Raw genomic sequence first — 25,485 nt, 5'->3', positions numbered from 1 at the left:
TGCTTTGTTCTGCCAGAGTGCGCAGCCCCTCCCCCCTGGAGCATTGCTTTACCGCGTTATATCCGAATTTGTGTTATATCGGGTGGCGTTATATCGGGGTAGAGGTGTATAAGGCTAGTTAAGTACTGGAGTAGGTTACCAAGGGAGGTTGTGGAATCCCCATCATTGGAGTGTTTTAAGAACAGCTGTCAGGGTTGGTCCAGGTATATACATGGTCCTTGGTCCAGGTATATACATGGTCCTTCCTCAGCACAGGGGGATGGACTAGAAGGTCCCTTGCAGTCCTACATTTCTGTGATTCTGTGTTTAGTGCAAGAGAGTTTGTGTGAAACAAGTGCTTTTATTTTTAATTTTACATTCATAAACTAGAGTCTGCTCTTAGATACAGCAGGTAGCTCTCTGTTCTGACCAGCATTCTGAACACTTCATTGCTATAAGTGTGAACTTTTGAACTCTCCAGCCACATCACATAATAATAGCAGCTACTTCACACAGAAGGTCTGTGTTGTAACAGTGGATTCATTGATTGCCAATTAATTCAAGGTTATTAAAATATTTGTAAAGGCTAGTGCAGACCCTCCTCATATACTTGTTCCAGATTACAGACATTTGTGGCTTATCCTGTTAAAAAACTGTAATGAAGACAAGCCCAGTGTCTCACCATCTACACCACTATTTATACCTGTGCTAGCTGGGCATGCAGGTCTGAACTCTACACACCACTACAGGTGACCAACCTTCAGGGGCATCAGAGATCTCTTAGGTAACTAGGACCAATCCCAGGATCCTGGTGTACACTGGCAAAAAAAGTTCACCTTGAACAGCTACACTGAAGTAAAGCTACACCTTGCCCTTAGCGATCTCATTGTAAAATAAAATAAAAAATAAAAAACTCTTTACAACTCAGGTGTAGATGTAGTTATGGTGGGTTTTGAATATCATGACTGAGACCCGGGACTGGAGTGTATTCATTGGGGAGTCAGTATGGCGAGTAGAGCTCTGGACTGATGTGTTCATGGCAATCTGTGTGGCACCATTTCACGGTGTTTCTGTTCACCCTTTCAGCTTCAAGCATATGTGAGTGAATCCACCCAAATCTGCCTTCTGCTGGGTAGTTTGCAAATACAGTACCACATAGACATGTGGTAGGTATGCATAGTGGTTGCGTACCATTGCTGATGTATCTGTACAACACATGCCTGTTGCTCTAATTGGTGAGAGCGATGAAACTTGCAAATCATTTCCCCCTCACTGCTCCTTTTTATATCCTTCTCTGTAATCTCTCTTCTTTCTTGTCACCTTGATTTTTTCCTCCTACTTTTTAAAAGTTTGCACTCATTCTAATCAAATCTCCTGGAGGCTCATGTTCATGGTGAACCTGATTTAAAAGAGTGAGTTTGCTCATCAGGCAGCTTTTCCCAAGCTTTCACAGCAGTCCTGGCAGTCCTATTACTAGGACATCTCGTATCAGCTTAGTTGGCACACAACTCAGCTGTCCCAGCAGACCTGACTGCATTAAATCTTGTGCAGAGTCCCCCCAAAAGAGGAAAAATGTTACAGCATGTTCTTTATTGTTTAAAAATCTGCTTTCATTTTTGAGTATTTCTAAAAAGCAGTTTATATGGTAAAGAAGGAAATGTCGCAACTCTGTCAACAATTTCTGATAAACTGTTGATAGTAATGAAGCATTACAATTATGTTAGCTGGAGTTATTCCTAAACAAAGTGAGCTCCATAAAACCTATGGTTCATAACTTTTTCTCCTGATCTAGTTGTGTAATTTGTCCTTCAAAGTTTATCACTTTTAACATTAATGAGCCTTGGCAAGTCTTAACTATGGTTGCAGCTGTGTTCTGGAAGCCTGAAGTATTATAATCAAGTAAAGAGAAAGAGTTTTAAAATTGTTACCAAATACACATGTCCATTTCTATTCTTCCTTTATCTTTCTTCCTAATTGCAGACAAAGTAAATGACCTTTTGTTACACCGCTGGGTGCAGATCCAATGCACTGCTGAAGCATTGCACAGTGTGCCTCAGGGGCACAATATTAGTAGAGTGAAGGCCAAAGAATGCTATTTTTAGTTGAACAGTTCAGCAGATGGAGGCATGAATACTCATATATCTGAAGGTTGAGGGGTTTGAACCATTAATTTTGATAATGTATTTAACCCTGGGAACAATCAGAAACTGTAACTCTGAGGTTACAGTGCTTTTGACCTCTAGAGAACAGAGGGCACTCAGTACAGTAAACAATATATTACATTTCTACTTATACCAATTCTCTCACACATATAAATTTCAGAACACAGTTGACATTTGCTTTCCTCAGCTATTTTAGTGCTGGTCCTTAAAGTAAGTCAAGAAGAATGTGCAGGAAAGAGGCCAATGTAATGCAACAGTCATGTAAATATGGCCTTTAAATAACTAAGACATTAAATGTGACTGTTTATGAAGAAATATTATTCTCTTGAACTGGAGTCTTAGTGACTTATTATTTCAATGAAAAAGTTGTTTTAGTGGACTGCCTCTCTGTATGGAGTTTCCTCTATATGTTGTAACCTTAAAGCAATTTTTTATTGAGGCTAATGTGGTCAGATAGTCTTAGCATTGACTGAAGGTGATTTGGTCCCACTCTGTTACCACATCATGTAAAGTGATATACCTGCCTTATGTCTTCTTATTAAATGATGCATGCTCCTCTTCAGCAAATATAGCAGTTAAATATCACACAGCGTAAATATTTCTAATTAAAATATCTCCATGTGTCAGCATATTGGTAATGTATTATTTTAATCCATTTATTTTGTTTATGAAACAGTGACATATGTTTAGATTGTGAAATATATGAGCCTTAAAAATCACTTTATTGAAGAAAATTAATTCCTACAATGCTGTCTCGGTAATATGTTCACTCACCCAGTCAGTCACTGGCAGGGCTGCCACTCTTAATGTTGGTTAGACACACTTTAACAGTTTTATCTGACATAACATTCTCGGATATAGGCAATAATAATTTTTTCAAATGCAAAAGCCATTGGATTTTCCTTTCTTTTTTAACCCAACGAAGAATGGGAATTGGGTAAACACGAAAGAGATTCAGTGAGACCAATCAAATTTAAAATCAGCTAGTTACCTTTTCAAAGGTAGACACTGTAATTTGTTTGTCAGCAGGTAGGTGTTTGGGTCAGCACAGTGAGTGAGTGACTGTCAGCAGGAATTCCTACAAGACAAGTAATTTCACTCAATGTATTACTGACAGATTGCTCACCTCTTCGAATCACTAGAGAAAACAAACTTAATATTGTTACAGGCAGAGTTTCTGTCTTCATTAGCCTCATAGAATGATTTTATCTAGCACTCAAAGACTACTGAGCTCTGGGTGGGCATATTTTAACAGAATGCTTCTTATTATGATACTGTGAGTAGTGGCCTAAATTAAGGGAATGGCATGTGCAAATTCAGGTTTGTGGAAATAGTAATTTAAATATTTTTGTTGTGTTCTATTTCATAGAAATTGTGGGGTGAAAGAAGCTCAAAAAGAAAGAAAGAGAAGGTTTTAATACTGCTTTGAGAGAGCAAGCAAGCTCTTTAATACAAAAATAAAATTAAAATCTTGCCAAGGCTGCAACAATTAGGCGAATTTAATTAAAATTAAAGGAATATTTATACACGCTCTCTTCTTCTTTCTCAATGTGCGCACACGCGTGTGTGTAATATCTCTGTTATCAAGTTTAATTATATCAATGGTAATGAAAGGGTATCAATGAAAATGATGTCAGTGGGTTCCTGTTTCACTTTCTCCTGGCACAGATTGGGGTTCTTTTGGGCTGGATACTTAATCCCTTGACCCTGCTCCCTATATTTTCTCTCATTCTTTCTGATCTCCAGCTTTAATTTCCATCTTTGGTGAGTTTGAATTTCTTTGCACCTTGGCAGTGTAGATTTCATCTCTTTATGAAGAAGAGAGTAGTAGGGGAGACTGAGATGTGGCACAGTATGAAGAGACTAAATGACAAATATTTAAATTAACTCATCATCAGGAAGTGCATATGTACAGAGTTTGGATATCAGACTGTTTACTGCAGCTCTTCTTTTAATGTGAATAGGTTGAATGAAAATTTAAACCCATGTGAACATGGAAGATTGAGTGTTTCCAATCTGAACAGAAAGTTTATGCAGCCTAACAACTGGCTTCCTCTGACCACAAGCAAAAGTACTTGTAAACAGGGGCGGCTCTACAAAGTAGGCTGCCCCAAGCAGCGCGGAGCGCTGCGCCGCCCTTCCCCAGTCCCGCGGCGGGTCCCCTCTTCCCGCGGCTCCGGCGTCCTGGGGAGGGCGGCATTTGGCTCCGGTTGAGCTCCCGCCGGCATGCCTGCGGCAGGTCCACCGGAGCCCGGGACGAGCGGACCTGCCGCAGTCATGCCTGCGGGAGCTCAACCGGAGCCGCGGGAAGACGGGACCCGCCGCAGGCATGACTGCGGCAGGTCCGCTCGTCCCGGGCTCCGGTGGACCTGCCGCAGGCATGCGGGCGGGAGCTCCACCGGAGCCAAATGACGCCCTCCCCAGGATGCCGCCCCAAGCGGGCGCTTGGCCCGCTGGTGCCTAGAGCCGCCCCTGCTTGTAAAAGCTATTTTTCAGTGGCTATTAAGACATATGCCAGCAGTGTGTATCCACTCCAAAGTCAGTCAGAAGAAGCAAATAAGCTACTGCTACACTGACCAATAGTACTCTATAGACCAGTGCTGTGATATTTCATTAGAGGGCTGGCACATTTTAAAAAACTTTATTTTAATTGTGATGTGTCTTTGGGGAGCATGCTAGCTATGAAACCCACTCAGAGATGGCAGTTGCATCCCTCCAAGCTTTTTAGAAATGTATATGGTATATGCCTTTTGGGAATTGGCTGGGAAGTGTATTTCTGGAAGTTCATTACGTTTCTGACAGCCTTACAGCAGACTTTTTAATGTGAACTATAGGTTACAAGCAGAAAAGGATTTTCAGTACAAGGTTGTTCACATATCCGAACATTTATCATTTTTAATGTACTTATAGATCCGTAAATATGGAGAAGAATGCAACAAAGCAATCCTTTATGGAGATAGTAAATACAGTAGGGCACTGTGCATGTACAGACATTCCAATGCCATATCTCCATCCCCTTGCTGGCTAATTGTTAGAGTAGTAGTAATATGAATAACTCAGTTTCCCTCTGAAGTAAAAGTTATAAGGATGGTGACATCTAGAAGAGGCAGAAATTTTTAAAAAATGGAAAAAGAGAAAACATTTCTTAGTTTCGTAGACTGGAAAGTTATCATCATTTGTTTTCTTTGGGTGGTCTTTGAATAAACAAAGGAAGCATTCCTTACAAGTAGCCCAGTTTAGACAAAAACTCAACGGCAATTCATAGCTAAAAGGAAACAAAAAATATTCTAAAAATAAGTTATCAGGGTCACCGGGGAAAGCCCCTTAAGATGATGAGAGGTGAATATTTTTGTTCCTCCCACTCTGATTGTCTAAGATGTGGTGTATTTGTTTGGCCAGTAATGTTTTTAGAATCAGCATGGCTGAAAAATTAGATAGCCATATTAACTATACTAACTCTTGAGTTTATGTCTCACAAGAAGTATTGGAATCATCTGTCCATTCATAGACTCAGCATGAAGGCTACATAAGCATTCCATATTGGATTCACAGAAGGTATGCATATAACTCAAAACAAAAAAGTGTGCAGGAAGTCAAGGAAAAAATGAGCATAGCTAAGTGGCAACATTCAAAGAGTTATTCAAGACAAAAAGGAATCCTTCGCTAAACAGAAACCCCAATCCCAGTGAAATAAATAGAATGGAGCATAGACTGTGCTTACAGGTGTTATGGAATATGGAAATTACGAGGGCTAACATGAATTTGAACTATAAATAGGCAGACATAAAAACAAATAAAAAGAAATTATTTAAGACTATTAGAAGCAGCAAACTTGAGAGTGAATTGGGAGGGCTGCTGGACTTCCTGGGAGTAAAGGGATCACTAAAGGAGGATAAAGGTATTGTAGAGAAGCTAAATGATTTGTCCCGTACACTTCAGGATGAAAGGACGACAAGACATCAGAAATGTGGTTTATGTAGGCCACAACTTTATAAAGTAACACATCTGGGAACGATCTAATAATAACTCATCCAGTGCAGCCCATCCCTCGTTTGTAATCCATTCAACGTGGGGGAGGGCTGCCATCAGCCCCCTACTCTGTTGGCTAGGTCTCAGTAGCATTGCTGAGACCCCCACTGCCCTCCCTTATCTGAGGGCTAAGGGGAAGAGGGGATTGTATCCTCCCTCTATCAGTTCTTAGGAGCCCCCAACCCCATTCCACATCTAATTTAGCAGGTGCCATCTCCTAACCTGCTTCCAATTCTGGTTTATCAGGGAACCAGACCCCTACTGAACGATTACCTGCACTGGGCACTTGCCACTAGGATGCTCCAGCTTAGCTGCTTATTTGCTTAGCTGCTTCCCCTCATCTCTGCCAGATTCTCAGATTGGGGAAAGGGGAACATACTTGCACATGTGGTGGTTGTGTCCAGAAATTAGACTGTTTTGGGTGGAAATTATTAAAGAGATTCATTTTATGATAAAATGTCAGCTTACTAGAGATCCCCTGACCTGCTTACTTAATGTTCCAGTAAAGCATCTGCATTTTAAACAGAACACATTAATTTTCTTCTTATTGTTAAGTGCTAGACTTTGTATTGCAAGTTATTGGAAAAAATGTGACCCCCCCCCCTGAAATTCTGGCATGGTAAAATGTAGACAGCCCTTAGAACAGAAAAGCTTGCCCTCCAAGTACATAGACAAGAGAAGCACCACAAATAGGACATGTATTTAGAAATTGTCACCCTTTTTTGGCACGCTCAGCAGAGGAGGGGTCCCCAGCCAGCAAACCAGAATCTTTAGCCAGGTTCTTTAAATATTAACCTGGTCTCGAATAAGTAATTGCAGCATAGTATGTTAGTATTTTATTGTAACTTTGCCTTAATAAAAAGTTTAAAAAATACTTCCCTATTAGGAGGGCTAACATGGAATTTATACAACAAATAGCCAGACATAAAAACAAGTAACACAATATTATTCAGAATATTAGAAGTAGGGACCTTGACCATGAATTGGTAGAACTGCAGAATTTCCTGGGAGCAATAAAGGAGGATAGCTAGCTGAGACAGAGTAGAAAATAGAATCAAAATAAATGATCAATTTTAAACAGGGAAAAAAGCTTAATTTTGAGGTTTCCTGAGGTCCCAACCTCAGATCTGATTTGTTTAATATACCGTATTTAGAATTTTGTTACAATTTTTATTAATGATTGGAATTGGTAGTGAACAGTGAGGGGGCAAAATATTCAGGTAACTGACAATTATTCAGATTAGTAAAGGCCAGAGAAAACTGAAGAACTTCAGAGGGATCTTACAAAGCTAAGCTGAACTGGTAATATGATGGTAGATGAAATTCAGTGTTGAAAAATGCAAGGTGGTGCTCATTGGAAAGAATAATTGTGAACAATTTGCTGAGTTCTAAATTAACTATAACTACTCAGGAAAAAGTCGGGCTACATAACGAAAACCTCTACTACCTGTGCAGCAGTGGTCAAAAAAGCAAACGAGATGTTAAAAAGTATAAAGAATAGGATAAAAATAATACTGGAAGTATCATAATACCACTGTGTGACTCAATGGTATGTTTTCATTTGCGATACAGTATGCAGTTCTAGTTAGGGTATGTCTACACTGCAAAATTAGGTTGAATTTATAGAAGTCGGTTTTTTAGAAATTGTTTTTATACAGTCGATTGTGCATGTCCCCACACAAAATGCTCTAAGTGCTTTAAGTCAGCGGACTGCGTCCACAGTACCAAGGCTAGCGTCGACTTCCAGAGCATTGCACTGTGGGTAGCTGTGAGTAGCTATCCTACAGTTCCCACAGTCTCCGCTGCCCATTGGGATTCTGGGTTGAGATCCCAATGCTTGATGGGACAAAAACAGTGTTGCAGGTGGTTCTGGGTACATGTCATCAGACCCCCCCCCCGCGAAAGCAACGGCAAACAATCATTTCACACCTTTTTTCCTGGGTTACCTGAGCAGACACCATACCACGGCAAGCATGGAGCCCGCTCAGGTCACTGTCACCGTACATCTCCTGGGTGCTGGCAGACGTGGGACTGAATTGCTACACAGCAGCAGCTCATTGCCTTTTGGCAGCAGACTGTGCATTACGATTGGTAGCCATCGTCGTCGTATTCCTGGGTGATCTTTTAGCCGACCTCGGTGAGATTGGTCAGGGGCGCCTGGGCAGACATGGGAATGACTCAGCCAGGTCATTCCCATCTTCTGCCACGCACCCAGGAGGTGACGATGGCTAGCAGTCCTACTGCACCGTCTTCTGGTGAGCAGCCAGGAGATGATGATGGCTAGCAGTCATACTGCACCATCTGCTGCCAGTCCAAGATGTAAAAGATAGATGGATCAAAACAAGAAATTGACCCGATTTGTTTTGTGAAATCAACGGCCGGCTAAACCCAGGGTTTTGAGTTCAATCCTTGAGGGGGCCATTCTGTGTGACAGTTGTTTGTGTTTCTCCTTGATGCAAAGCCACCCCTTTTGTTGACTTTAATTCCCTGTAAGCCATGTCGTCAGTTGCCCCTCCCTCCGTCAGAGCAACGGCAGACAATTGTTTCATGCAAAACCAGGTGAGGAGGCGACAGCAGTGCGGTGACGTGACGAGAGGGACATGGTCATAGACTTCTCACAAAGTACGGGCCAGGCAGTGTGCCCCGGCAATGGGCACATCATGCTGATGAGCTCTGCATGAGCTCTGCAAACATGCTGGCCAAACAGGAAATGAAATTCAAAAGTTCGTGGGCCTTTTCCTGTCTACCTGGCCAGTGCATCTGAGTTGAGAGCGCTGTCCAGAGCGGTCACAATGGAGCACTCTGAGATAGCTCCCAGAGGCCAATACCGTCGAATTGTGTCCACACTATCCCAAATTCAACCTGGCAAATTTCAGCGCTAATCCCCTCATTGGAGGTGGAGCAAAGAAATCGATTTAAAGAGCCCTTTAAGTAAAAAAAAAGGGGCTTCATTGTGTGGACGGGTCCAGGGTTAAATCGAGGTAACGCTACTAAATTCAACCTAAACTCGTAGTGTAGACCAGGCCTTATCCATCTCAAAAAAGAGACAGAAGAAATAGAAAGCGTTTATAGATGGATGACCAAAATGACACAGAGAGGCTGCAGCATGAGGAGAGACTGAACAGAGTTGGACTGTTACATTAGATAGAGATGTCAGAAAGGTGTATGAATAATGGTGTAGTAAAGGTAGAATTGGGATCTTCCATTTGAGCTTTCCCGTAACATGAGAAAAAGGGGACATTAGTGAAATCGAAAGACAACAAATTAAAAATGGATAAAGGGAATTCTTTTTCACAGTGTATTATTAGCCTTTGTAACTCATTGCCACAAGATATCATTGAGTCAAGATATCAGTGCTTGGGAGGATTACAAAAAGATTAGACATGTAGATAATGAGAACATCTTCAGTTATATTAGATAGAATAAAAATGGGATACATACTTCAGGGAGTAAACCGACTACTAACTAACTAGAGTTAGGATGAAATTTCCTCTGTGGACAGATTATTCCATAATTATCCACTACCAGATTTCTTGCATTGTCCTCTGACTGGCCACTGTCAGAGGAAGGTTACTAGACTAGGTGGACCAGTGGTCTGAGCTGGTGTGTGAATTCTTATGCTCATAGAAAGAAAAATTTGGGTAAAAAATAACAGAGTAATACTGAAGAGAACACACAGAGGAACATTTCAGACCACATTTTCAAACAGGCCCCACAAAGTCTGCCTTTGTAAATTCTTTATTTGCATGTTTAAGATACATTTTCAAACACAACACACATAGCTGGATTTACAGTTACTTGATTTTGATGTGCAAATGTGGAATTTATACACACACAATTGCAGGGGTAATTTTAGAGGCCCATTTTGCTCTTAATTTTTTTAAATATTTAAAACAAATAATTTGTTTGAAAGTGCATGTAAGTTCTAAATATACAGTAGGAGATTTTTTATGCGAGATCTGCAAATGGCCCGTAATGTAATTATTTTAAAAGTTTAAAAATAGCTTTTAACTAGGGCTGTTTTATGGTTCACAAGGAAGACATTTCACTGTTTTTTGCATTTAAATCTGTGTTGAAAATATATTGACTTATCAGGTAACACAGCATGCTGAGAGGGGACAAAACCATTTTTTAATGATATGTTAATTGAATGGGATGCTAGAGATGCACCTGAATGACTTTTTTTCCCAGATGTGCCCCAGCTGAGTGATAAAGCTTCTCCTGATCAGTAGAGCCAGTATATATTTATTATATCCCTAGTTGTCATCTTCCAGTTTTGCTAGTGAAAATAATGCCATGGCTGTGAACTACAGTGTGAACTCTCTGTGGCTCTTCGATAGTGGATAAGTTATATAGCTTAAACCTTCAAATTGCACTTTGAAAACATGCCTCTTAATTGTGACTTTCAGAGTCTTCTCACAAGATGGAGACACCACCACATGGGCTTAAAAGTGAAGTAATTTAACTGGGACTCTTTCTCTTCCCTGATTCTCATCCACTTGTAGGACTAGTGGCTTCTTGTTTTCTCATGGGAGCCTATAGAAGTTTAATTATATCAGTTTTGCCTCTCAGCATCATTAGTAAATAAATGAGTAATTTTTTTTCTACGCAGTTGTAGGAAACATTGATGTAAGCAATAGTTGTGTGTGCTGTCTGCTCCTTCTGAGAGGCCAGCTAGGTATTCCACCTCTTTCTCCCAAACCTGATTCAGAGCCTCACATGTATATATACAGAAGGTATTTGTACTATTCAGTTTTTATATGTACAGCTTTCTATTGCTTTTGTCTGTTACAGTGCTTTTTTTGTTTTCTTCCTGATTTTTGTGCCAGGTTGGCAGGTCTAGAAATAGTCACAAAACAGGCAGCAGCTACACAACCTTCCCCATAACAGGCACGTGTCTTACTCCTGACTTGATAACTTCACCTTTTGGGTTAGGAAAGTAATGCAGTTCTCAGGTCTCTTCTAATTCATTTCACATAGGCCACTGTATAGCCATCAAACGATACCAATTTTTAGATACCAATTACTTACATGAGCTAGAATCAAACTAGTAACTAGTAACAATTCCCTGAACCATTCGATCCTATGTACATTTTGCATTACAGGCAAAAGTATGAAAATCCGTTAAATTATTAAATACAAAGCTTCATAACTACCATCAATTTGGCAGCTTACTGTACATCCATGGTTCCTTTCCTTGGATGTAGAATTACTGCATATCACAAATCCCACCTCATAGCTTGCAGCTGCCACTGCTGTAATTTCTCCAGAGCACTTTCATTCTGCTCTTCTATGTCTCTGCTGTCCCTCCAACTTTGGAGTTGTCCACAATTTTGCTCATGTTGAATTGACACTAAAAACAAACACAAAATCTAACAAAGGCATCCATGGAGCAGCCATGGAAAGTATAGAAATTAGTTTTCAACTTTTTAGATTAATTGGTTAACAAAACAAGTCTCTGGAAATCCTAAGTCCTGGAATAAGCTCTTTAGACCACTAGGTTCCATAGTATGAGAACTGTAGCTTTATTTAGACGTTACTGTACTAAATGTATAATGGTTGTACGCACTAGTGCCAGAGCTACTATGTAAGATTTTGCAGGACTTATTGGATGACTGCTGCATCCCAAATTTTGTGATATATTGTGCTGTCTGATAGGGTCACTGAAATCAGAAATAACTCATCTTGTTCATCCCTGTGCAACATAAATAATAGTCTACAAGAGCTGCGACCTGGCTATGAATCTGCATTGTAATTGTGCTTAGGAAGGACTTTATTGCCATTGTCTGGGTACACCACAAGAAGGACTGGAGACATTTGTTATAGATTTTAATCGGGCCGCAACTTTATTATATAGATGTCTGGGACTACCCGGCAGATAAAGTGTACAGTGCAGGCAAATCCATGCTTATTCAAATCAATTCTCCGGGCCTTCCACCAGCCCCCCTTTGTTTCCATCCAGATCCCCCAGCTGACCCATGGCTTGGACCTTACCATCCACCACCCTCATAAGACGGTTAAAGTGGGCTATGAGAATGGGGAGGTGGGGTGGGGGGGTTGTCTCCTTGCTGTACCAATCAGAGGAGTCCCGAAACCCATCCCCTGTTCTGTTCCTTTATCCAGTACCTCCTTTTAAGTCCTTTACCAGGCCATTTATCTGGTCACTGGCTGCCTTCCCTATGGAGTACCTTCACTGGACATCCGCCCAACCTTACAAAATAAGTTGCGACATATAGCCTACCACCTTTTCTTCTCATCATAAAAGGTCCTCCCTCACACCCACTGTGGGGAAGTTGAAAAAATCACACTCCACTGAAGCCAATTCAGGTGGAGCATGAAAAATTCCTTCACAGCCCCCCTTTAAAAGGAGCGACTAGTGTAATGCCCACAGCAGGTCCTAACCCATCCTGCCATTCGCCTCCACTAGGGGAGGGAGGGTGGGTGCTGGCTTACTCGCTATGTGGAACAAAGAGACTTGCGCCCCCAGGTTTCATACCTTTATGCCCTTTGGACCTCACATTCCTGGGGGGGGGGGGGTGAGTCACTGCTGCAAAGCTGAGCACCAAGCACCATTTTTACAGCAGTTTCTGACCTCCTCTCCCTCCCTTCCACCATAAAGCAGGGCTGTCCTCTTCAGGGCTAAGCCCCAGACAAACTCTGCCCCACCTTAGTTGTGGGGCAGTCATTTTGTGCAACTCCCTGAGTTAGTAGAAGGGTTGAGACAAATCACCTAAAATGCTCACTCCTTTTGTCATGTGCTATGTTAATCTTTCTATTTTAATTATTATCTTTTAGATAAAAAGATGCTCAGTGATTTTTAAAACTCTCGAGTCATTATCTGCAAGGAATCATAAATACCTAATAGAAGCATGTGTTAACCTTAGCTTTTATGTATTTTGAATACAGAGCAGGAATCATAACCTTCACAAACAATTTACATACTGTGTATGCCTTTGGCTCACCCCCGTTCACACCATCAAAGAAGGGAAAACTAACAAGGCAAGTTAACTAAGGAGTTATGACATGGTGAAATTTGCTCACTATGAGAAAAAGCGGTGACCACTGTGGAATTTACAGTATGCAAAAGGCTTGCTCACTATATCGTGTTCCCCACCCCCTCTACTATTTGGCTAGGATTTTTTCCTAGGATTTACAGTTGGTATCGTGAATGGTCAAACTCAGATTTTTGGGTACCAAGAATTTTATGTTACCTGCAGGTATTTTAGTGAAACTCACATGGAGCTGGGCAATTTCAGTGTTTCAGTTCCACTCTATTTCTATTCCCTAGTTCCGACTGCAGGCTCAGTGTATTCAGCAGGTTGTATGGCAGCAGATGAAACAGATGTTTAGACCATACTGGAAAGGAACGGCATGCTGCATTAGGACCTGGATATTCCTCTTGACATCTGGATGCTGCTGGGTCACAAAGCCTGCCTTAGGCCAGGATGCTGTAGGAGCCTTGTGGCAGTGAGCATAGGGTCTTAGCTGCTCTTTAAGCGATTAGTGCAGTGAAGCAGCAATAATGCTGAATTATCGCTTGGTTGCTTTCTTCCAAGGAATCTTGGGACAAAAGGATAGTCAAGGAGGAGTATTTACAGTAGACTCATGCTCACAGAGACAGGACTAATTACCATGTGTTAAAAAGCTTTCTTTCAAATAATGTAATATTCAAATAGCTATGGACACTTTAGTCAACTTTGTACAAAGCAGTAAACAAATAGCTTCCAGAAAAACCTGCTTTTCTCATTTAAAAACATTAGGATGAAAAAGACAATTTCAGCTACTTTCCAATTTCATGGTATAGTCAAATTGTATGTAACAGACAACAAAATATGACTGATGACATGAAATAATGTTCATGCCTTCCAGAGACAAAAATGTAAACTTCTAATAGCTGCAGGGAAGAATATTAGATATGGAAGCTGTCTGACTTATGCGTTGATTCTTTATAGTTTCACTTTATCAAGTTGAAAATTTGTGCTGCATGTGCTCCTAGAACCTAAACTGTCTGCTGCAGCACTTTCCTTTTTGATGTGTGTTATTTAAACACAATAGGCATGGTGTATTGCATGGAAATAGGTGTGTTTAATGTTTTGTGATTACTAGCTGCCAGACAAAATAGCATTCTCATGGTCTTTCTTCTTCTATCATTTTCATTGTTAAGACTATTTAAAGCAGGGCCCATAAACAGAGTATAACTTTTTGTAGCGCATCAGGTAATGTATTGAAGAACAATTTGTTGCTCTCATTTAACCTCTAGAATTGTAAGGGGGTCATATTTAATTAATACTGGCTAAAGGCCTGACCTGAGGGGCAACGAAAAGTGGTCAAGCTGCATTTTCAGAGCCAGGCTGTAATCTGTTGGGAGAGGGAAAAAATAAATTAGAAAGTACCATTTACTGAAATTCTTTCTAACTAAGCTGTATTTCAATGGGCCATTTAATGCTCAGATGGACAAAGGTATTACTTCAGTCATTGAATTGTATCAAACCCTTTCTCAGAGGCCCAGTTTAAAAACTCTACAGGAAAAGTGGCTTAGCATCATATTCTCGGCAGAGCAACATTCAGTCTGTCTGAAAAAAAAAATGAGTGAAATGAGGTGAGACACAGCCGCAAGTCAGTGAGGTTTTTTTACCTCACCCTCCCATCAGTGGCTTCACAAGGGAATTGCTCCTCAGAGTCTGGGAGCTCCATATTCAGAGCAGAAAGGCTTTTTTCCTAGCTGTTATTTTGTTCCCCCGGTCAGCTTTTGGCCTGCCCTTTGTTCTTTCCTGACATGGCAGAAATGTAGTTTTTTCTCTGGGGACCTTAGGGGCAGTACCTACATTTTACAAGGTTAGATCTTTGACTCAGTCACATCAGAAGAAAAGGGAAATCTGATTTAAATATCACAGACTTGGGCGCTTGTGACTTGAATAGTTATTCTCTTTCAGTAGAATCAACATTATTTATGCTCTCGAGTGGTAGGAGAGCACTAATTGTGCTGTTTGAACTTCGGCTGTTTTAAATTTTAAGTATACATTTAAATTCGTATTTTGCAGGAAGTAAACCTTTGTTTTGCAATTTTGCTGCTGTTTCATTAAATATAACATGCAGTCTTATAAGGTGATGGGGTGACATACCCTGGAAATTTGTTGAGGTACAGTAAAGCTAATAAACCAACTGTTTTACTTCTCTAAGGGGAAACAAATACAGTATTAAGGAGGCAACTGCCAGGTGCCTTATTGTTTTGATCGTCTTAGCCACTGGCAGCCACTGATAGTTTATATGAGCGCTAAGTATGCTTTCTTGGCTTTGCTCTCAGTTTTACCGTAAACTGGTTGTGAACAGGCAGTTTCTAAGAGATTGTATTTAATTGTCATAATTTAATCAGTCCAAAGTCATTTGGTACTTAAGGAGTATAAGTCTCAGAAATGATGCTCAAATGAGAGCTCTCTGTACTTAGGCATGTAGGGCAGTTTCTGCAGCATTCCTTCAAAGCAGGAAGAGGTCAAAAGAATAAGATGTGTAGTAGAAAACCAAACAAAATGGAAATGATCTTAAGAGCACCTAATGCATGTATGCCTGGAGGCAAATTCAGCTCTCAGTTACATTGCTGCAATTACATTTGAATTCAGTGGAGTTACTCCAAATTTACACCAGTGTAAGCAGAGTGGGCTTTGGGCTTTGGTGCCTATGCTCTGCCATGCCATGGTGATGAGCACAGGGACAGACAGTCAGAAGTTAATTGGTACTTAAATAAATGGATATTATTGCAGAATGCCTACTAGTGTTTCACTCCACATTATATTCCATCACAGCAGCTGTAGCTTTTGGACAGAACTATATTTGCTGTAACTGCCTTAATTTAAATACAAGGAATGTTAATGCCATTTAAAGAAAAATTAGTCAAATGCTAATTTGATCTTTAGTTTACATTTCCCATTACACTAAACTTTAAAATTGATGCGCTGTAGCTGGCATTATTAATTAAGGCTCTTTCAGCAGAAATACATACTGTGACAAATAAAACCATACATATATATTGCAATGATACAAAATATATGAATCACAGTATTCAAGAATGAATCAAAGACAAAGAATTATATCATTTATTCAGAATGCCTGGCAATGTGATAATCTAGTCCACTAATATTTGCATCAGGCCCCATTATATTACTGTTCTCTGAACAAGTAGCAATAGTCTATTTCTTCCAAAAGCTGAGGCAAGAAATCAAAAACCATAAAGAATAGATAGGGTGCAGCTAATTATTAATGCTTTGCGATTATGCCGCTTTCCGGAATAATAAAATTTTCCCCAGTAGAGGTCAGGATCTTTGTCTCTGACTTATTTAACAGATCCTCTTAAACATCTGTCCAGCAGACTGCGGACTTTATTAGCAGACAAGAGATCCAACAGAGTTTGAGCCTGCTGGGTCCTTCTTCATCTTCACAGCTGTGGATTAACTCAGACTTTCCAGAAGAGGACAACCATATGGGATAATTGGTGTCACTGGGTAGCTAAAAAAAAATATGAAGAAACAAATGTCGTCCAAACACAATTCAGTGTCTTTCTGGTCACAATTACCAGTCTGTTTAAGAAATAAGAAAGGCAGCATTACACTAAAAAAGGAAAGTCTATTCATATCTGTGTGGGAACCTAATCAGGCTCTTGTTTCCAATGACGATGGCTCCACAGTCGCACCAGGTCTGCGACAAGAATGCTCCTTTTGTGTGCCGATAATGTGGAAGTGATAAAATTTCCTATAAGAGACTTATGTGTTTACATCATGAGATGTGTTATTTGACAAAATGCTTTGTTCTCTGCATATTTTCCATGCAGAGTTTCATGCTGAGTTGTTTTGCTGGAAAGCTTTGATTAGCTAGAATTAGTTGCTGAAGTAAAATAGACACTTTTGTTTTATGAGTCCTCTTGCTGAGCTGTAAATTATAGTAAAATATATAAGGAGTGACAGAAAGAAGTGCTGATTTGAACCTTTGACCTATGATAGGCATAAAAACATAAGATAACTCCTTCAAAGAACTACAAAGAGACATAAATATTCCATGGTCCACTTAAAGTCAGGTCCTTTTAACAAAGTAAAGCTGTTATTTTACATCAGGGTACATTGACTCTGCAGTACTAGAACAACAGAAACTACAATATCTAAAATATTTACACTTTTTGTTTTAATTTAATACAGGTTGACCATTGTCCACAGCAGGGGTTTATAAGCTATGAGGGTATTTTTTGTTCACAGTAGTAAAGGGAATGTAGTCAGTAAAAGAAGCTAGTGGACTGGTACTGAGGTCTAAGTACATGTTGCATTGCAGCTTGATGGAAATAGTAAAGCAGATGTACATGTTCTCCTAAGAAGCCATGCACTGAATAACATTGAGAACCATAGGAGAGTGTTCCTGTGCCATATGTTGAGTAGCAGTCACAAAGATTAAAATGCACCCAACCCTATTGGTAGCTATAGAAAAGAAAGAAAAGTGCATCAATATGAATAACTAGTATTCATTAACCTCTTAATCCAATAGATGGCAATTTTTCCAAGTGAGACTTCAGTAAACTGTTGTGTTCAGAGAAGGTGCATAAATAGAAACAGAGGGGAAAAAAGAAGTCCTCAGACTCCATCCATGAACGTGAAATGTATCATTTGTATTCTCACAAAGGCAGTTAGTTTGTTTGCAAATGGCAGGCTGTAATAAATTTGCAAGCACATTAGCCAGAAAACTCATTAATAATCAGCGCAACAGCCTTTGTTATGATGACATTAGTCACAATAACTCATTGGCTGTCGGCTTGTGTTTCACCTAAAGGCCTTTTTTCAAAGGTGTTTGGCGCAGTACTGTGAGAAGTGGGATAGCAGTAAGTTATACACCTACATCATGCAAACTCTTTGTTTGTGCAGTGCTGGATCTGTAAAACCAGAATGGTCCAATCTCTCGGTCCACACTGTAGGTAGGGTTAACTCCCCACAAAAACAGCAAAACAAACAAAATCAAGGAAATATTTTTAAAGGAAGCATATGGCTGTGATATAAGAAATTGATATGCTGTAGACAAATTCAACCTTTGAAGTATGCTCTTAGCTATTGTTTTAACATTTATCCTTGAAAAACTTTTTCATAATTGCAATTCCACCTTTCTATGTATGTGCTGCAATCAGTGCCACTTCAGTTATACACCTAATTACAGTCAAATACTCATTGGTTACTATATATAATAAGCATATGAGTTAAATTGAAGTCCTATACTTGTTGGTATTTATATTTTAAAATTGTTATTTCAGTGAAGCCACAGCCAAATGTTTAGGTTTCAGTGGGATTTTCTGAGCTAAATATAATAAATAATATGTTAATGAACTGAAGTGTTGTTCATTTACATCCCTTGTTTATAAGAGTACAAATAGTGTGGGCCACATTCTGCTCTCACTTACACCTGTACAACCATATTCAACTTCTTATATAAACACACACATTTATAGTATCTACAGTTCTAATTGGTAACATCTGTGCTATAAATGAAATAAAACATGTACTTTTAAAATAAAACATATTTCTCTATTTCTTTTTAGGGGATGTTTTCACACAAAAAATGCTTTGCTTTTTCCAGGGCTGAGATTTTTTAATCAAATAATCAATTTAAACAATTGTACGTGCACCTTTCCTCCTCCTTTTCTATGGAAGGAAGTCACAGGCCCAGATGCAGAGCTGTGGAAGATATTTTTCTAACGACAGCATCTGATTCCCTGGCAGACTCCACAGGCAGTAGCATAGGAGCTTTAGAGTTGCCTCTGGGTTTGTCGCATGGTTATGCGCTAATGAGTTTCTTGGGCTGGCTTGTATCTCTGGATGCCATTTTCCTTTAACTCACCTTTGACTCTAAGGACTCTTTATTTTAGTTTATTTGGGGAAGAAACGCTATGCAAATCTCTCTAGACAAAGGCAGCTTGTTAAAAACAAACAAGTAAAATAACCTTGTGATAGTCTTTGTTTATATAGCTAACCTCATTCCCATTTCTCATTAATTATAGTGTTACTGTAGCGCTGAGAGGTCCCAGCTGAGATCAGTGCCCCATTGTGCAAGGCACTGTACATACCCAAAGTAAGAGACATTCCTGACCCAAAGACCCTACCAATCTAAATTAAAAAGGCAGAAAGGAGAAAGGAAGTATTATTATTTCTGTTTTACAGAGTTATCCCTATTTTACTGAGAGGGATGATGAGTGACCTTTTTCAGTTGTGGGACTTAGAGTCCTAAGTGTCCAAGACACTTTTGAAAATCAGACTTAGGCTTCTAAGTCACTTAGATGCTTTTGAAAAGTTTACCTTAAGTGAATTGCCCAAGGTCACACAGGAAGTCGGTGGTTGAACTGGGAAATTGACCTAATCCAATGATTTAAGCACAACACAATTTTTCCTTCCAATAGAAAGAATACTCTTTGGAGCAGGGATTCTGTCTTTCATTGTGTCTGTACAGCACCTAGTACCTGGAACAACCACAGCAAGAATAAATAATAATAGAAAAATGAGTCCATCAGAGATTTTATTTTTTTTATTTTTATTTTTATTTTTTTTGCTGAACAGTGCACTGGTATTGTATTGAAGAAGCTGCTGTTTTAGATAGGCTTTGTAAGCTCTGTTTTTGTGATTAGAGAGTTATTATATTATGAATGTATGGTGTACATCCTGGATTAAAATTCTGGAGTTATAGTTCCGCAACCCTGCCAGCTAAATGCACTATATAAGAAAAAACAACCACATCAAGTGCCATAATGCATTTGCAGTCATCCCTATAGAATTTTTTCCTTCTGAAACCGAATTACTCATTGTCTCAAAGGCTGAGCTTTCATTTCTGTAAATAAGATATTACAGCGTTGCACAGTTTATTTAGAACTCTGACAAATAAGGTTCCTCAATTGAGTCTCAATAGTTTTATTGTTTTAAACTGTAGCAAACATATTCCTTGTGGATATATAATAGGATTTACGGTTTTATTAAGATAATACATTAAAGCTAAGCAGCAAGCTTAGAATGTCTTATTTTTGTTCAGACCCCAAAATACTTCGCACACCTTAGGAGACATTGCACTGTACAAATTCAGAGGAAGATTTTGTGAATCTTCTTGTACAAGAGAGTAAAAACCTACATGTTTTTAGAAACACTTCTTCCTTCTTTCCCACGCATCCAGCTGAATCCCACTGGCTCCGAATATTTCTCAAATCCATCTTTTCCATTCCATCTGACCTTCACAACACTCGTTTGTGTTTTGATTCTCTCTCTCACCTTGGGTACTGTGACTGCCTTCCTCTGGCCTCCCCGCATCTTACCTTGCTTTGCTTCAGTATCTTTGAAATTCTGTCACAAAAATGATTTTTATTTTCCAGCACTTGGACCGTGGCATCACCTGGTTCCTCTTCATCAGCAGCATTAAACTTAAAGCTTCTAGTCTGGACATTTAAGGTTCTACACAAATCTGCTCCGGCTTGTATGTCTAATCTCATTTCCTCTGACTTTCCCTCTCAAACCCATAGTTTGGCTCCAGACAAGTTTAATTGCGCTCTCCATCTCTTCTCACTCTCTCATTTGTACCTATTTCCACCCTGCTCTGTTATGCCTGAAGCAACATTCTGCCTCAAATGCAGCAGTTGAACAGCTTCTCTTCATTCGAATACCTTCTTGAAACATACGTCATTCACGAGGCCTTTCAATGACATCACACTTAAGACTATGTGTGTGTAAAAACATATTCTGTCTGCCTATCAAAACTCTGTTACACACACACACCAGATAAGTGAAACAACAAAGAACTGTCAACGTAAATTTCACATATACGTGGTTCAAGGGCCATCCCATTTTATTCACCTCTAAATGATGATCATGATGATGATGACAACAACACTACTTTGTACTTCTATAGCACCTGCAATCTGTGACTCTCAAAGCTCTTTGCATTCATTTAGCCTCAAAGCGCTACAATATGAGGTAGGTATCATCATTCTAGCTTTAAAGATGGGGGAAATCTGAGACACAGAAAGGTTATGTGATTTGCCCATATTCGCACAGCACGGTGCCAGTGAAGGGTGTTGTGTGCATAAGTGCAAGGTGAAAAGTGATGAGGACTATAGGGGAGCCTGCATTAATAAGAGAGTCCTTGTATGGCCAGTCACTAGAGCCTAAGACTAGTGAAGGAACTGTGTAGGCCTAAGCACCTCATGTTCCACCCAGACATGTCTGCGTTTTGGTGGCGGGCATAGTGATATTTGCCTGTTATTTATATATTTCACAAAAGAGTTGTGAGGCTTAGCTGGTGGATGCTTTTAAAATCCGTCAAGATCCTTGGATGAAATGCACTGCAGAGGGCAGGGCCGGTTCCAGACCCCAGCGCGCCAAGCGCACGCTTGGGGCGGCGTCCCGCGGGAGGGCGGCAGGCGGCTCTGGTGGACCTCCTGCAGATGTGCCTGCAGAAGGTCCGCTGGTCCCGCGGCTTCGGTGGAGCATCCACAGGCATGCCTGTGGGAGGTCCACCGGAGCTGCGGGACCAGTGGACCCTCCGCAGGCACATCTGCAGGAGGTCCACCGGAGCCGCGGGACCGGCGACTGCCAGAGCGCCCCCCGCGGCGTGCTTCCCTGCTTGGGGCGGCGCAAATCCTAGAGCCGCCCCTGGCAGAAGGGCTCAGTATTATCATCCTATTGATTTATTGCTGGAAGTGTTTGGATATGCATGATGTTTTTCACAATATTAATGAAATTAAAATAGAAATATTCAATGCTCTAGGTAGTTTCTGTTTAGTAAAGCAGGGAGTAAGCACCATTGTATTATGTAACTCAGTTTTAATGCTTTGAAATATAGGCCAATTTCACTTACCATAAGTTGGTAGTGGAAAATCCTGTGGGGGTTCATTCCAAAGCAGGGTTGGTATTGTTACTGCTTCCTGGATGTAGCTTAAACACCTGAATATGGATTTTGGAGCCTTAACCAGTTTATAAAAATTCTGATTTTCAAAAGTGCTAAGCACCCAGCAGCTCCCACTGACTTCAAAAGGAGCTGCTGGGTGCTCAGCACTTTTGAAAATTGGGCTCACCTGTATTTAAGTGCTTATTAGGATTTTAGGAACCTAACTATAGTTACCTGTTTTTTAATATCTTGACTTTGGTCTGAATCTGGGCTATTAAATGTATGATACAAACTGGGTCTTGAGTACTTGATGAATTTGAACCAACTAGTAGAATATGTAATCAAGAGTCTTATTTTGTAAATCGGCAGTTTTTAAACTGGTAGGTTCTGGAAGTAATAGAGAGAGGTTGAAAAGAGGGTATGTTTCAACATTTAAGCTGCTCTTATAATATTCTCACTCCAGCTACGTAAATAACTATCATTTTATGTGCCAGCGTAAAAAGGATGCAGTAATATTTAGAGCTGCTTTAAATTTATAAGTAACAGGACTGAAAAGAATTGCTGTGACTCATTAGTTACTGTGGTGGCTGACTAATACATCTTAAAATTCATGATTTTGGGGTAGGTTAATAAATTTTTATAGTCATTAGTCAATAGCTAACAAGTTAGCATTTCAATGGAAAGATTTCTATAGAAACTTTCACTCCAGAACATAAAAATCTAACAGCCTACATTCATTTTCCCTTCACATTTTTTTTCTTGAAGTTGCTTATAAACTCTTCATTGCCCGATCTACTCTATGTACTCTCCTAGATTGCCATTTAAGGCCATATTTTCAAAGGTGAATGTACAATTATGTTTGCAAAAAGATTTGCACCAACAGATCTATTATTTGCATATATTAATTCAGATTGCCTAATCCCTCAGACATACAGGTATTTATGTGTAGTTACCCAACTTTTCTGCCCAAATGACAATTTTGCAGGCACCAGGGTGAATTTTTGTTCTGCCTCTGCCTCTATTTCTGGAAAAACTTGGACTTGCATGTACCAAACCAAAAAGTTCATGTATACAATGTATTTTTATTTTTGTTATGCTTAGGACAAGTTTACAACAGGACAGGCAAAACAGTTCCAGACATATGACTTAGCACCATAAAACTCTCAACACAGTGTTACATATAAAGGCAACTTTATTAAACTTTTAACTTTAGCGTACCTCCACTCAAGCAATTTCCCTTACACTCACCTAGTGGCCCATAGTCCTTGTTACTATCTTTGCTCATCCTTGAAGACTTGGGGTAATTCAGTGTCCAGTCCCCGTTGAGCAGCTGCTAAACTACAAATTACGAATTAGTCCTCTGCTCACTAGAAAATCAGGCTTGCTTCTGTATACTGCAGAGACTTGAGACATTAGACCAAGACTTCTACTGCAAGGACTTCTGCCCTGCCCTTAAGATGCAACAAATACATCTCTATCAATGATTGTCTACTGGGCTACAAACTGAAAGTGCTGCAATATCATTGTTCACCCTGCTGCCTTCACCCTGTATGAAAGTCTCTGTTGATGTGAGGAGAGTAACTTTCATCCAGCCTTCTCACCCTCACAACATGCTCAAGAGGAAGGCAACCCCCTCCCCCAAACCTTTGGTGTTAAAGTCAGTTGGCAACTGGAGGAAAATTCCTTCCAGACCTTAAAATTGCAATACCCAATGTCAGGGGCGGCTCTAGAAAATAGGCTGCCCCAGGCAGCGCGGTGTGCTGCGCCGCCCTTCCTCGGTCCCGCGGCGGGTCCGCTCGTCCCGCGGCTCCGGTTGAGCTCCCGCGGCAGGTCCACCGGAACCCTGGGACAGCGGACCTCCCGCGGGCACGGCTGCGGACGGTTCGCGGGTCCGGCGGCTCCGCTTGAGCTGCCGCAGTCATGCCTGCGGGAGGTCCAGCCGAGCCGCGGGACGAGCGCCCCCTCCGCAGTCATGCCTGCGGGAGGTCCGCTGTTCCCGCGGCTCCGGTGGACCTCCCGCAGGCATGACTGCGGCAGGTCCACCGGCCCAGCCTGCCGCCCCCTAGATTTGGCCAGCTTGGTTAGCTGGTGCCTAGAGCCGCCCCTGCCCAATGTAGAACTTCTAGGCTACTTTAAGCAGAATCTGGATGAGCCTTCTTTTGGCTCTGAACCATGCAGTCTGTATTGCCATTGTAGTTATGAATGTTCTTGTGGCTAACTCACAGTATGGACAACTCTGTTGTTCTACACAATGTATGTAGTAGACAGAGAAAAGCATAAACTCCAAACGTCCCTGTCACAATCAGCTTGTTCCTAAAGATGTATTTTTGTTTGTTCTGTCATCAGTTCCACTATACAGTATCTAATTTATCCTGAGCTGAAAATGTTCAGGCTTCAAGAAGTTTGAAAATTTGCCTTTTTACCATCAAATAGTAATTTAGTCTATTAAACTAACAAAGAATGACCCTAAGAACATGATGTTAGTTTATATGCCATTGCCAAGGGGAGCTGATAAGATCCCAGCAGTAGAGCAGAACATTTACTACTATATACAATTCTTCATTTTCATTATTCAGTGCAGAACAGAAAACTGGGAAATTAGAGTGCTAGCAGAGGAAAAAATTCAGTACTTCAACCTAAATATTTAAATGTATCTGATTTCAGAAGGCTCCTCTCTTGTCCATGTGGAGACTGTGCCTGGCATTTTGAAGGGATGGGATGTAGTGGAGGCTTAGGGAAACAAACAAACAAAAAAGTCACATTTTTCATTAAGCACCCAGAGTTCTGATTCTGACCCTTCTATATGCATTTGTCTAGCCACTGAGTCATTGAGCGCATAGTATTGTGTAACTTTCATTTCTTTAGAGGCTTGTTATATTAGAAAAATTGTTCCAAAGAAAGCAACAATTATGACATAAGCACATCTGGCTCTTGCAAATTATTCTTTATTAAGCTTTCATTTAATTACATGTGCTGAAAGGTCTGCTTTTGATTACTGTAATTTTTTTTATTTGTCCATCTGAATGATAGTAATGTTGGAAATTACACACAAACCACCTGGTTTTTTTCACTAATAAGGCAAAGTTTATACAGATTTATGTGTGGAAGAGGGATTAGGATCCTCCCTGTTTATGGTAGAAGGATTATTGCTACTGCTAATTCAAGGTGAGGGATTAAAGGTGGTCATTAGAAGGAAACTAAAACGTGTTTGTTTTTGGTTCAGTAAACACTTTTTAATGCTAGGAATGTTTGACTTTAATGCCCATCTTTTTCACTTAAACTTCTGAAAAGTGGAGGAAGTTGTGTGTAAATTCTATGATAATATTTAAGGGTGTATTTGTGTCCTCATCTTTATGAGCAGGGATTTACACCACTACTTCTCATTGGTGTTAATGGGAGTTAGACTGCAACAGGCTGGAAATATAGCCTA

The 25,485-nt window shown here is 40.3% G+C and overlaps 1 protein-coding gene across 7 annotated transcripts in view; it reads left to right on the top strand.

Annotated features, from left to right (window-relative positions):
- SOX6 (SRY-box transcription factor 6) overlaps positions 1-25,485 on the top strand; it is a 501,080-nt gene that overhangs the window by 394,989 nt on the left and 80,606 nt on the right. The gene's annotated exons all lie outside the window — the stretch shown is intronic.

The sequence above is a fragment of the Mauremys reevesii genome, linkage group 4, assembly GCF_016161935.1.
Source record: "Mauremys reevesii isolate NIE-2019 linkage group 4, ASM1616193v1, whole genome shotgun sequence".
NCBI lineage: Eukaryota > Metazoa > Chordata > Testudines > Geoemydidae > Mauremys > Mauremys reevesii.
The sequence above is the reverse complement of the archived record's forward strand: the minus strand, read 5'-3'. Positions and strand labels throughout refer to the sequence as shown.